At 32.1% G+C, this 10,663-nt stretch overlaps 1 long non-coding RNA gene across 1 annotated transcript; it reads right to left on the minus strand.

Annotated features, from left to right (window-relative positions):
* Positions 1-4,364: 4,364 nt before the first annotated feature.
* Positions 4,365-6,462, minus strand: LOC145595314 (uncharacterized). The gene is made up of 3 exons (XR_014102933.1): positions 6,418-6,462; positions 5,720-5,813; positions 4,365-4,958 (listed from the first exon to the last, which is right to left on the minus strand). It is a non-coding gene; the product is annotated as an uncharacterized LOC145595314 (long non-coding RNA).
* Positions 6,463-10,663: the final 4,201 nt, after the last annotated feature.

A 10,663-nucleotide genomic window follows, 5' to 3' on the forward strand; every position in this document is an offset into this window, starting at 1 on the left:
ATGAAAGTCAAACACTTTCACCAAAGCGTTTAGAATCAAATGAAAGTCAAATACATTCAATCAAAGTTTTCTGAATCAAATGAAAGTCAATAGCATTCCACAATGCTAATTAAGTCAAATGAAAGTCAAACACATTCAACAAAGCTAATTAAGTCAAAAGAAAGTCAAACACATTCAAACAAAGCTTTTTGAATCAAATGGAAGTCAAATGCATTCAACGAAGCTAATTGAGTCAAATGCAAGTCAAACACTTTCAACAAAGCTAATTCAGTCAAATGAAAGTCGGACATTCAAACAAAGCTTTTTGATTCAAATGAAAGTCAAATGCATTCAACAAAGCTAATTGAGTCAAATGAAAGTCAAACAATTTCAACAAAGCTTTTAGAATCAAAAGAAAGTCAAATACATTCAAACAAAGCTTTTAGAATCTAACGAAAATCAAATGAATTCTACAAAGCTAATTGAGTCAAATGAAAGTCAAATACTTTCATCAAAGCTTTTAGAATCAAATGAAAGTAAAACACATTCAAACAAAGCTTTTTGAATCAAATCGAAGTCAATTGCATTCCACAATGCTAATTGAGTCAAATGAAAGTCAAACACATTCAACGAAGCTAATTGAGTCAAATTAAAGTCAAACACATTTAAACAAAGCTTTTTGAAGCAAATGAAAGTCAAATGCATTCAACAAAGCCAATTGAGTCAAATGAAAGTCAAACACATTCAAATAAAGCTTTTTGATTAAAATGAAAGTCAAATGCATTCAACAAAGCTAATTGTGTCAAATGAACGTCAAACACTTTCAACAAAGCTTTTAGAATCAAATGAAAGTCAAACACATTCAAACAAAGCTTTTTGAATCAAATGAAAGTCAAATGCATTCAACAAATCTAATTGAGTCAAATGAAAGTCAAACACTTTCAACAAAGCGTTTTGAATCAAATGAAAGTCAAATACATTCAATCAAAGCTTTTTGAATCAAATGAAAGTCAATTGCATTCCACAATGCTAATTGAGTCAAATGAAAGTCAAACACTTTCAACAAAGCTTTTAGAATCAAATGAAAGTCTAATACATTTAAAAAAAGCTTTTTGAATCAAACGAAAATCAAATGAATTCAACAAAGCTAATTGAGTCAAATGAAAGTCAAACACTTTCATCAAAGCTTTTAGAATAAAATGAAAGTCAAATACATTCAATCAAAGCTTTTTGAATAAAATCGAAATCAATTGCATTCCACAATGCTAATTGAGTCAAATGAAAGTCAAACACATTCAACGAAGCTTATTGAATCAAATGAAAGTCAAACACATTCAAACAAAGCTTTTTGAATCAAATGAAAGTCAAATGCATTCAACAAAGTCAATTGAGTCAAATGAAAGTCAAACACATTCAAATAAAGCTTCTTCATTAAAATGAAAGTCAAATACATTCAACTAAGCTAATTGTGTCAAATGAAAGTCAAACACTTTCAACAAAGCTTTTAGAATCAAATGAAAGTCAAACACATTCAAACAAAGCTTTTTGAATCAAATGAAAGTCAAATGCATTCAACAAAGCTAATTGAGTCAAATGAAAGTCAAACACTTTTAACAAAGTGTTTAGAATCAAATGAAAGTCAATTGCATTCCACAATGCTAATTGAGTGAAATGAAAGTCAAACATATTCAACAAAGCTAATTGAGTCAAAATAAAGTCAAACACATTCAAACAAAGCTTTTTGAATCAAATGAAAGTAAAATGCATTCAACAAAGCTAATTTAGTCAAATGAAAGTCAAACACTTTCAACAAAGCTAATTGAGTCAAATGAAAGTCAAATACATTCAAACAAAGCTAATTGAGTCAAATGAAAGTCAAATGCATTCAACAAAACTAATTGAGTCAAATGAAAGTCAAACACTTTCAACAAAGCTTTTAGAATCAAATAAAAGTCAAACACATTCTAACAAAGCTTTTTGAATCAAATGAAAATCAAATGAATTCAACAAAGCTAATTGAGTCAAATGAAAGTCAAACACTTTCAACAAAGCGTTTAGAATCAAATGAAAGTAAAAAACATTCAATCAAAGCTTTCTGAATCAAATGAAAGTCAATTGTATTCCACAATGCTAATTAAGTCAAATGAAAGTCAAACACATTCAACAAAGCTAATTGAGTCAAAAGAAAGTCAAACACATTCAAACAAAGCTTTTTGAATCAAATGAAAGTCAAATGCATTCAACAAAGCCAATTGAGTCAAATGAAAGTCAAACACATTCAAATAAAGCTTCTTGATTAAAATGAAAGTCAAATGCATTCATCAAAGCTAATTGAGTCAAATACATTCAATCAAAGTTTTCTAAATCAAATGAAAGTCAATTGCATTCCACAATGCTAATTAAGTCAAATGAAAGTCAAACACATTCAACAAAGCTAATTGAGTCAAAAGAAAGTTAAACACATTCAAACAATGCTTTTTGAATCAAATGAAAGTCAAATGCATTCAACAAAGCTAATTGAGTCAAATGCAAGTCAAACACTTTCAACAAAGCTAATTGAGTCAAATGAAAGTCAAAGACATTCAAACAAAGCTTTTTTATTCAAATGAAAGTCAAATGCATTCAACAAAGCTAATTGAGTCAAATGAAAGTCAAATGCATTCAACAAAGCTAATTGAGTCAAATGAAAGTCAAACACTTTCAACAAAGCGTTTAGAATCAAATGAAAGTCAAATACATTCAATCATAGCTTTTTGAATAAAATGAAAGTCAATTGCATTCCACAATGCTAATTGAGTCAAATGAAAGTCAAACACATTCAACAAAGCTAATTGAGTCAAAAGAAAGTCAAACACATTCAAACAAAGCTTTTTGAATCAAATGAAAGTAAAATGCATTCAACAAAGCTAATTGAGTCAAATGAAAGTCAAACACTTTCAACAAAGCTAATTGAGTCAAATGAAAGACAAACACATTCAAACAAAGCTTTTTGATTCAAATGAAAGTCAAATGCATTCAACAAAGCTAATTGAGTCAAATGAAAGTCAAATGCATTCAACAAAGCTAATTGAGTCAAATGAAAGTCAAACACTTTCAACAAAGCATTTAGAATCAAATGAAAGTCAAATACGTTCAATCAAAGGTTTTTGAATCAAATGAAAGTCAATTGCATTCCACAATGCTAATTGAGTCAAATCAAAGTTAAACACATTCAACAAAGCTAATTGTGTCAAAAGAAAGTCAAACACATTCAAACAAAGCTTTTTAATCAAATGAAAGTAAATTGCATTCAACAAAGCTAATTGAGTCAAATGAAAGTCAAACACTTTCAACAAAGCTAATTGAGTCAAATGAAAGTCAAACAAATTCAAACAAAGCTTTATGATTCAAATGAAAGTCAAATGCATATAACAAAGCTAATTGAGTCAAATGAAAGTCAAAAGCATTCAACAAAGCTAATTGAGTCAAATGAAAGTCAAACACTTTCAACAAAGCGTTTAGAATCAACTGAAAGTCAAATACATTCAATCAAAGCTTTTAGAATCAAATGAAAGTCAATTGCATTCCACAATGCTAATTGAGTCAAATGAAAGTCAAACACATTCAACAAAGCTAATTGAGTCAAAAGAAAGTCAAACACATTCAACAAAGCTTTTTGAATCAAAGTAAAGTAAAATGCATTCAACAAAGCTAATTGAGTCAAATGAAAGTCAAACACTTTCAACAAAGCTAATTGAGTAAATGAAAGTCAAACACATTCAAACAAAGCTTTTTGATTCAAATGAAAGTCAAATGCATTCAACAAAGCTAATTGAGTCAAATGAAAGTCAAACACTTTCAACAAAGCGTTTAGAATCAAATGAAAGTCAAACACTTTCAACAAAGCTAATTGAGTCAAATGAAAGTCAAACACTTTCAACAAAGCTAATTGAGTCAAATGAAAGTCAAACACATTCAAACAAAGCTTTTTGAATCAAATGAAAATCAAATGAATTCAACAAAGCTAATTGAGTCAAATGAAAGTCAAACACTTTCATCAAAGCTTTTAGAATCAAATGAAAGTCAATTGCATTCCACAATGCTAATTGAGTCAAATGAAAGTCAAACACATTCAACAAAGCTAATTGAGTCAAAAGAAAGTCAAACACATTCAAACAAAGCTTTTTGAATCAAATGAAAGTAAAATGCATTCACTACTACAAAAAGCGTGTTTTCTGGACGCTTTTTAGGCCTTTTTTCGACGCTAAAAAGCGTCGAAAAATTATTTCTCGACGCTGAAAAAAAGCGTTGAAAATCCGTGAGTCGAAAATTTTTCAGGGACACAAAAAAGCGTCGAGATTCTCGACGCTTTTTAGTGTCCAAACTGATATACGAAGCGTCGAAAATTACGTATTTTGCGCATTATCCCAAATGTGTGTAGTTTTTTAGCGACGCTTTTTCCTGTCCACATAATCAAATTTAGCGACGCTTTTTATTGTCTTGCATTTATTCGTGTCAGCCTATGGTATGGCGGGAAACTCTTTGAAATTTGAAAATGTGCAAATATGTAGACATTAAAAAGCGTCTAGAATTTTTTTTAAGTTTTTTTTTCCTTTTATTAAAATATTACTATCATATATACATTATAGTAATTTAAATTTATCATAAATTAAATTAATAATATTAAAATTAAAATAAACAAATATTCTATATAACTAGATTAGATTAAAAAAAATAAATAATAATTAATCAACAATAACAAGAGTACGTAGTTAATTACCAAATTTATAAAAGAAAACATCAACACAATTAATTAAAAAAAAAAGAAAAAAATAGTTGCATATTATAGTAGCTTGTCCCAAAATAAATACATCACTAATATAAGACTATAAACCAAAATAGATAAATGATGGCCTTATAGACGATATAGTCTCTTGTATGTTTTGATGCTCAAGTGTCCCGACCTATTCTCTTGTTGCACTTACATTTCCTTTTCCAATCTTCAAAAAAAAATATACAAAGTATAAATTAGTACATTACACAATATAGGCTCAAGATTCAACATGGTGTATTCAAACAATGAAAAGACCAATGTATTTAAACCAGAACATACACATGATTTCAAAGCATATTAAGAACTAGTCCACAATAGAAACTAATAAAAATCTTTATATCAACCAAGTATAATGAAGCACCGTAATTATACCATGAAAAATATCAAAGCATAAGATAAAACAATTTAAATGAGGTTCAACAAGTATATAAGTAAAGATAAACAACGACTAAGCTAATAAAAAGGATAATCGACGCTTATACACACACACACAAGCTCTGAATTTCACACACACACACACACACACAAGCATTTTTAATTTCAGCTCTGATTTCAAATCTGATTTTGAGTTCTGAACTTTAGATTTGAATTAAGTCCTGAAATATAGCTCTGAATTCAGTTATGAAATTCATCTTTGAATTCAGTTCTGGATTTCAACTCTAAATTTATTTCTATATTCAGTTTTGGATTTCAGCTTTGATTTCACAAACTAAAAACTAAACGGCAAAAGTGTGAAGAGCACATTAATGAGGACAAGTTTGTGGCACTCTTAGTATTTGCTTCACCCATCCCTTCACACTCCCCTTCTTTTGTTATCAAAATGCATAACTGAACAGGTAACTATAGCTCCTAACTGTTTGTGTGTATATGTATATGTATATGTATATGTATATGTATATGAAACCAAATAAATATGTGCAGTGATACCTTGTTTGGAAGTAGGATGATATTCAAGTCCCTCTCCTGACTCCTGAGTAAGAGATCATCCCAGCCCTGCTATTTATAATCCTGTTTCAGTTTGCTGAAAAATAAAATGGCAGAATTGCAAGAGCATTTTATTAGAGTATCAACAATAAGATAAAGATTAAGCCCTTAATAAAACCGTTAAGTTATTTTAGTTGGCCGCTAATCCTCCTTGAAGCATGACAAAAAGTAAGCAAACTAGCTAAGAACTGAGGACTTGCCACCAAATGTAACAAAAACAAAAAGTAAGAAAACTCGATGTAAGAGCATGCCAATAGTATCAAATTTGAGCACACTTCAGCGGAGTAGTGTGCTTTTATAGCACAATCTGATGACTACAAATTATATGCTTAATATCACGGTTCAAGCACACGACAAGATACGAAACACAGGTGAGATAGACTATGGATAAAAGGACCATCATTAGATGGATAATACCAATTCAATGTCAACTAAAGATAGAAAAAAATGACAATGCTGAAGCTACTTTTGCTTAACTCTTAGACAACACAAGCACATGTAGACAAAACAGAAATCATTCTTAGATCACCATGATACTAGACACGTCAAGGCTTCATGTAAATGATAAGGAAGACATATTCAACTTCATGAAATAGAGATCTTGCTGCCATAAAGTACTATACAAAATAAGAAAATCATACCAACAGCAAGACGATGCTTGAGTCCTATTAAAACTGTTAGGATAAGGAAAATTTCACATTTGCTACTGGGAAAAGCACCCTATTTCACATTTGCTACCCCTTTAATTTTTTATTTTATATTACTACCATACAAACACCAAAATTTTAGATATCACTACCTTTTGTGTGACGCCGTTACTATTTCCGTTAGAGGAGCCCAACTACCTCACCGCCACCACTCCATCCTCAACCACCCTCATTGCCACCATCCAACCTCCATATCCCTTCAACGCCAGCGCGCAAAGAAGCCCACGGCAGCCGCAAACCCCACCAACATCCCACAGCAGCCGCGAACTCCCTCTACCAGTTGCGATTGGCCGCAATTGCCACCCTTAAACCGCCGTAGACGACCCCACAACTCTCTCTCCTCTGATTTCCCACCATTTTAGGGTGGTTGTTGCGATTGGATGCAATTTCCGTTGCTGCTGCCGCGAATGGACGCGTTTGGTGACGGTGGCTGGTCGCGTTTGGCCGCTGCTGCCACAATTTGTTGCTGCCTCAATTTGCTTTGCTGCTGCCTCGATTTGCTACTGCCGCAGATTGCTGCTACCGCGGTGGTGTTGTGCGTGGTGGTGAGATAAGGGAGGTGTGATTTGTGGGTGGTGGTGTTCTGGGTATAGAGCTTTCGGTGGTGGTGGCCTGGGTTTGGGGGTTAGGGTGGTGTCGTGGTGAAGGTATGGGGAGTTGTCGTGTTTAGGGGTCACGGTGGTGGTGGTGGTCTAGGGGTTCGCCGGCCTCAGGGGATCGTTTGGGCGCCGGCGAAGGGAGGGGGGAAGGTGGTTGTTTGGTGGTTTCGGGGTGGTTGGGGATTTTATATTTTTAAGTTTTTTTTTAAATAAAAAAATAAATTAAATTATTATTTAATTAAATATTGGGCCCCACTTAACGGAATCTTAACGGATTCCGTTAAGTGGTAGTGATTTTTAAAAAACTCTAATTTAGGTGGTAGTAATATAAAATAAAAAATTGAAGGGGTAGCAAATGTGAAATAGGGTGCTTTTCCTGGTAGCAAATGTGAAATTTTCCTTAGGATAAATACCTGAGAAAATACAATAAACAAGAATTGGTTAGCAATCAGCATCAAAATGGATGATTTTCATAAACAGCACTAATATGAGCAACAACTATGAACAAATAAATTGTACATGGTACTACAAAAGAAGAATTTATTTATTCAACTAATTGAATTATGTACACTTACATAAGAATAAAAGCCAAACAAATTATAAAATCGATCTGAAAGAGAATACTCTTCTAAATCAACCATATATGCATCAAATGAAATAAAAAAATAAAAATAATAGGCTGCATTACTGGGCGTACTTAAAGCAAATTACATACTAAGTATACTAGACAACATTTTTTGTTTAACAAAACCATATTAAATGAGAACAAGCAAAGTTTTGCACGTGTAAACAACAAACAATTCATACAAGTCAATTGGCATGTTCATTAAGTCACCTAACCAACATTACATATTATATAATCATATATGAAGTACCATACATTAAGTAGAGATCCTCATTGTTTTAATTAATAAATTCCTGAACATTTTCAATCAATTAGTGGAGCGAAAACATAGCATTGATTCAACAACAGTCTTATACTCTTTTCACTTATGTGAAGCAATAGAAAAGGTGAAAATTAATGTTACCAGGATACTCTTCATTGACTTTGTAATGGAAAAGAGTTGCTATACCAAAACATATACCACCTCCAAGATAGTGACATACTTTAGATCTTCTGCCATTATGAAATTAGAGTGCGGAGCGACAAGAAAGTGAAAAAAAAATAAGAAGAATTTTTTTAGCCTTGCTATATAATTATATAGACGATAAGTATTATATAATATTATCATTTTTATGTATTAAAAATTATGAATTAAATTAAGATAATAATGTATACAATCAAGTCATTATACATTCAGTTCATTTCATTGTATTTGTATACATTCAGTACCTTTCAAAAGTAAATAGAGTAGGACCTAGGCATACAACTAGTTCATCATTTTTGAAGAAAACTGAACAAAACAAGAAGAAAAAATCATAACAACAAACAACAAATCAAAAGAGTGCGAGAAATATAATGATTACTCTAGGAAAATTTGGATCTAATATTAATCTATGTTGACAAAAACTTGATTAAATCAGCAAGATGGTAGGAACCATAAAAATACTTCTAGTGTTGACTATGAATATCGATCATCTCTTTCATTATCTCTCAATTTGCCATAGAGCAAATCCTTCTAGCTAAGATTTCCATATTTTCTACTACCTCCATGAGGATATTTTAGATAATTTCTTCGGTAGTGTGGCTAATGACTAAACCAATCAATTTTCATTTTAAAATTCAATTGTTGCAATAACTATCAAGAAAATCATTCAACTCATAACCTTAAGAAATTCAAAATTCAAATAAAAACGAAAAATTGATACTTCAAACCATTTGTGTTCATTCACCTATTTGCTGTAAATATTGACAAACCAATCCTTTGACATAGATTTTTATTCAACTACAGAAGCAGATTTGGAACTACAGAAGCAGAGAAGTGAAAGAAATTACTGACCGACTTATCATATATCTTAAGCAATTTTGCTTTCTTAAAACAAAAATAACATTAGAATTGGGTTAAAATCGTAGCCTTGTAGCATATAAACGCATAAACAAAACCCTCTAATTGTTCTTCAAGAGCCAAACCCATCTATCATCAAAACATTTCTCAAAATTATAACCCTTAAAATGATCTAAATTAAAGTACTCAATTCTAAAAGGAAATTAGGGAAAAAAGTATTACCTGAGAATCATCGATCTGAACGTAATTGATTAAATTTGACAATAAGTAAGGAAAATTCCGCAACGTAATATAAAGAGAAAAAGTATATTTTCATCCAAGCTTGATGAATTCTTTGCATTTTTGGAGGATTAAAATCGGAAAAGAGACGATGATAAGAACAATTGGGAACAAGGGTTCTACGTTTGTTCAGGATCGGCGGTTTTTTTCCCAAAATGAATCTGAAGATGTAGGTTAAGCAAAGTACATCACGTGCCCCACACGTGAGGGTTTCTCGACACTTTTCAGGGTCGAAATTAAATATCGACTTCAAACAGTGTCGAGAAGACACGCACACTATAATAATTACCTGACGCCCCTATCACTGCGTCGAGCTAATAGCGTCTAAAAAATACGCATTTTGTAGTAGTGATTCAACAAAGCTAATTGAGTCAAATGAAAGTCATACACTTTCAACAAAGCTAATTGAGTCAAATGAAAGTCAAACACATTCAACAAAGCTAATCGAGTCAAAAGAAAGTCAAACACATTCAAACAAAGCTATTTGAATCAAATGAAAGTAAAATGCATTCAACAAAGCTAATTGAGTCAAATGAAAGTCAAAAACTTTCAACAAAGCTAATTGAGTCAAATGAAAGTCAAATACATTCAATCAAAGCTTTTTGAATCAAATGAAAGTCAATGGCATTCCACAATGCTAATTAAGTCAAATGAAAGTCAAACACATTCAACAAAGCTAATTGAGTCAAAAGAAAGTCAAACACATTCAAACAAAGCTTTTTGAATCAAATGAAAGTAAAATGCATTCAACAAAGCTAATTGAGTCAAATGAAAGTCAAACACTTTCAACAAAGCTAATTGAGTCAAATGAAATTCAAACACATTCAAACAAATCTTTTTGATTCAAATGAAAGTCAAATGCATTCAACAAAGCTAATTGGGTCAAATGAAAGTCAAACACTTTCAACAATGCGTTTAGAATCAAATGAAAATCAAATACATACTGTTTTGGGGTTTTTCTGGTCCCTCGGGAGAGTTACAACACAAGATATGATCCGGATGCACGCCTGTACCTACAAAACCACGAAGACTCCGGGTGAGTGGAGCTCCGCCTCCGACGGTCAAGTTAGTACTTGAATGGGAAGGAAAAAGTGCGGAAATAAAGGTAAGATCTCCTCGGATTCCGAGAAGATCAGGAGTTTTCTCTGTTTTCGAGAAAGTAGGTAATTTTTCGGTAATTTCTGGATGCCCCCATAATGGGGTAAATCTCCCTATTTATAGGGTCATTGGAAAACGTGCCAATGATTAGGTCATTGCCCTAATCATTATGGGCTGTGCTGTATTGCGGCTGCCTCGGGATTTGGGGCCTGAAGGCCGCCTTTTTCTCCCAAATCGGGGGGTGACACATGTCAACTG

Source organism: Chenopodium album, chromosome 19, assembly GCF_948465745.1.
Source record: "Chenopodium album chromosome 19, dcCheAlbu1.1, whole genome shotgun sequence".
Taxonomy (NCBI): Eukaryota; Viridiplantae; Streptophyta; class Magnoliopsida; order Caryophyllales; family Amaranthaceae; genus Chenopodium; species Chenopodium album.